This window comes from Tenebrio molitor, chromosome 8 (genome assembly GCF_963966145.1).
Source record: "Tenebrio molitor chromosome 8, icTenMoli1.1, whole genome shotgun sequence".
Lineage (NCBI taxonomy): Eukaryota > Metazoa > Arthropoda > Insecta > Coleoptera > Tenebrionidae > Tenebrio > Tenebrio molitor.
The window spans coordinates 4,937,097-4,941,953 of NC_091053.1; positions in this window are offsets into that span (position 1 = coordinate 4,937,097).

Sequence of the window (4,857 nt, forward strand, 5' to 3'; positions counted from 1 at the left end):
AACCATCCTTCACCATCTCGCGAACTTTTTTTCCCAGACCCTTTCAAACCAGGAGACATTAGTTTAATAGTCAATGAGCAAAACGTTCGAGAAGCTATCAATTCATTTCCTGCCGGTTCTTCACCAGGTTTAGATGGCATGAGACCACAATACTTGAAAGATATCATATCTTTGTCAGCGGCTGAAGCAGGTCAGAAGGCACTAAGAGCTTTAACCAAACTGTGCAATTTTTTATTATCTGGGCAACTTCCTTCAGAAATCTGCCATTTATTGTACGGTGCGTCTTTATGTGCCCTTAACAAAAAAGATGGAGGAATTAGACCGATCGCTATCGGAAACTGTTTGCGAAGATTGACCTCAAAGCTAGCCTGTTTTCAAAGTCGAAATATTGTAAATTCGTATTTATCTCCACACCAACTTGGAGTTGCCATTCAACCAATTATTTTATCTTTGGATTCTCAAATGAATATATGGTATTTAGATGATGGAACCTTAGCTGATTACCCAGAAGTAGTTTTATCCGACTTTAAGAAAGTTATAAATTTATCTCAGGAAATTGGCCTTGAATTAAACTTTAACAAATGCGAGATCTTTTGCTGTTCTGGAGACACAGATTTAAAAGTCATAAAGGAATTTCAAAATTTAGCACCAGGCATTAAAATCTGTGACCGAGAAAGTTTATCTCTTTTAGGCTCTCCAATCTTTGACCAAGGTTTCAAAAACACCGTCGAAAAAACTATAATTACAGTTGAAAATCTTTTAAACAAAGCTGAACTCCTTAACAGACACGTGGCTTATACTTTAATCAAAAACTGTCTTTTCATACCAAAATTTAATTTTTTATTAAGAACAACTCCATTTTGGAAATTTTCTAATTATGTTAATTCAATTGATTCTTCTTTAAAGTCTTGTTTAGAGAGAATACTTAATTTACGTTTAACTGATTTACAATGGCGTCAGTCCACTTTACCGATTAGATTTGGTGGTCTGGGAATTCGTCGCATTTCCGATATTTGCCTCCCTGCTTTCCTATCTTCAATTAATGGGGTTAAAAAGCTTGTTTCTTTATTACTAAACTCAATGAGCTTAATATTCACCATTATGATGAAGCTTTAGCAGCCTGGGGTGTAGCAAATGAGAACGAAATACCAACAATTCCACAATTTCAGAAGAATTTTTTTTTTTTTTTTAAATTGCCGTGACAACTGTCTAAATGTCAATAAATTCGCTCTCTATTAAAAACGCGCCAAATGTTGTTGCAAGTGCTTCACTGCAATCCAATGGTGCTACAGAAGTTAGAAAACGCAAAAAATGGACTATGGAATGAATATTTTCATTATACGGGAATATTTTCGGATCACGAAATTACAGGATATTGTGAGTACTTACAGGCTTGATTTATTTAAAGCGTTCCAAAGTAAGTACCCCCAGTTTCCTGTTACTATTCAAAATTTAGCTGACCAGAGGAAAGCCATTATGAAGAAAAACTATATTCCTTTGGCAATTTTAGAAAAGATCAAAAATGATGTAAAGTTAGAATTGTCAATTAATTATTCTGACAATAATGAAGTTTCTAATAATTTACTCCAAAATTCTGTTGAACCGCAAAGTTTACAAAGTTTATCTAATCATAATGACTCTTTCTGTCCAATTCTCGATTCACCAAACAACACCATACAAACAGACATACATAATTTAGACTTGAGTTATAATGATATACATGTTATAAATCTAAATTTTTACTACCATCAAAATTTTAAAGAACAAATTGAAGATGAATTTAATAGAACTCTGAACGAATTTGAACATATAGAACCATTTAATAGACCACTATTACCTAAACAACAAAGCTCCAAAAAATTCTTTGCAATGATTGAAATTTTAAATCAATTCATTTTACCTAAATTTGTAAATAACACGACAAGTTTTAAAAAATTACACAGTATTATATATAGTGGAGCTTTAACAATTATCAGATTAAATGGTTCAAAAGAAATTGACCAGACAAATAATATAAAAACTAAAGAATTACCAAAATGGGAACGAAGACTAAATAAACGCATTAACAATATCAGACGAGATTTAGGTAGAATAACTCAATATTTAAAGGGTACAAATTCTAATCAACTAAATAACTGTATTCAATCGATTTTAAATAAAAACAGAATACATTGTTTAAAATATAATGAATATAATGAAACATTAATAGAAATTAAAGACACTTTATTACAAAAATTGAATATTTATTCTAAACGATTAAAAAGATATAAAAATAATAAACAACGGAAATTTGAAAACAAACTATGTATTTAGAAATAATGAGAAGTTGTTTTACAAAAACTTAGCAGATAATAAAACTCAAAATAATACTGGTATACCAAATATAAATGAAATTAAAGAATTCTGGTCAAACATATGGTCAAATGAAGTTCAATTTAATAATCAGGCAGAATGGATTCCTAATTTAGAAAATGAGATACCAGATAGTAATAATCCACATCATATTCAAATTAGCCTTGAAATTTTAGTTAAAAATATTAATAGTTCACATAATTGGAAATCCCCTGGAGGTGACCAAATTCATAACTTTTGGTTAAAAAAATTTACTTGTATTCATAAATGCTTACTTGATCACTTTAACGGATTTATTAGGGAACCTAACACATTTCCAGAGTTTTTGGCCCATGGTATAACATATCTGAAACCAAAAGATTCCGATACTAAAAATCCATCAAAATATAGGCCAATCACATGCCTGCCTACAATTTATAAACTTATGACATCTTGCATTAAAGTAATAATTTACGACCATTGTCAAAAATTAAATATACTTAATGAAGAACAAAAAGGTTGTGTTAAAGAGTGTTTTGGTTGTAAAGAACAACTCATAATAGATACGGTGATAATGGAACAAGCTAGAAAAAATAATAGAAATATTTATACCGCATTTATAGACTACAAAAAAGCGTATGATTCAGCACCACATTCATGGTTAATTAAAATTCTTAAAATTTATAAAATTAATTTGGATTTGATTAACTTTTTATCCCATGTTATGACATTTTGGAGAACTACTTTAAATTTATCAATAAACAATACTAAATTAAAATCCGAGCCTATTCAAATTAAACGGGGAATTTATCAAGGAGATTCTTTAAGTCCTTTATGGTTTTGTCTAGCCATTAATCCTTTGACAAATCTATTAAATAGCACTGAATGTGGTTTCAATATTAGACTTAATAATACCACACTACCCAAATTAAATCACCTTCGTTATATGGATGACATAAAACTTTATGCATCTAAAAAGAATCACATTTTATCTTTACTAACAATAACTGAAAATTTCTCAAATGATATTGGCATGAGTTTTGGTATTGATAAGTGTAAAACGCAATCAATATGTCGCGGTCATTACGAAAATTTAGAATATATAACTAAAGAAGGAGAAATCATTAAAAATTTAAATAAAGGAGAATTTTATAAATATTTAGGTATTAATCAATCAAATCATATTCAACATTCAATTATAAAAGAAAATTTAGAAAAACAATTTTATTTAAGAATTAAATCTATTTTAAAATCAAAATTAAACGGTAATAATTTAATTAAAGCAGTTAATACATATGCTGTTCCATTACTGACCTATTCTTTTGGTGTTATAAAATGGTCAAAAACTAATTTACAGAATATAAATATTCAAACTAGAGTTCTTTTTACAAAATTTTGTAAACATCACCCCAAATCTGCTATTGAAAGATTTAATTTACCACGCGAAAATGGTGGTAGGGGTTTTTCAAATCTAGAAATTCTACAACATAATCAAATTGCTTCACTAAGAAATTATTTTCTCAATAGAGCTCGTGATAACACTTTTTTTAATGCTTTGGTTTCAGCGGATAAAGGTTACACACTTTTAAATTTAAGTGATAATATAATTTCAGATATTGTTGAGCCAAATATACCTGACACTATAGCAAATATAAAACAAAAGTCTTTACATGGGAGATATTTTAAAGAGCTAGAACAGCCAGAAATGAATATTCAAGCTTCTCATGCATGGCTTAAAAAATCAAATATTCATCCTGAGACTGAGGGTTTTACATTTGCAATACAAGATCGTGTTATAAATACAAGAAATTATAAAAAACACATATGCGGTTTACAATCGATCATTGATAAATGTAGGATTTGCGGAACTGAAGGGGAAACCATTGAACACATCATTTCTTCTTGCACCGTTTTGGCTCAAAGCGAATATAAAAAACGTCATGATATATTCGCAAAAATTATACACATGAATTTAGCAGTTAAATTCAATTTATTAAAGGATACACAACCACATTATATTTATAAACCCGAAAGTTGTTTGGAAAATGACAATTACAAATTATATTTTGATCGTACAGTTTTAACCGACATTCATATTCAGCATAACAGACCAGACATTATTATTTTAAATAAACAACAAAAGCAAGCATATCTTTTAGATATAGCTGTTCCAAATTCACATAATATAACACAGACATATAATACAAAAATTAATAAATATTTAGAACTCTCCGTTGCTATGAGAAGTCTTTGGTGTTTAGAAAAAATTTCGATTTTACCATTTATAATTTCAGCAACAGGAATAGTACCGCAATCTCTTTTTAAAAATTTAAAAATTTTGGACTTAGACAACAAATTGGTGGTTGAAATTCAAAAAGGTATATTATTATACTCATGTCACATCGTGAGGAAATTCCTTAACATTGACACAGAACATAAAACACAAAAAAGTCAAAATGTGGAGGCGAGACGCCGGTAATTATGTTGATAAGCACTGCACTATTACTTGATAGTATTATCCGTAAT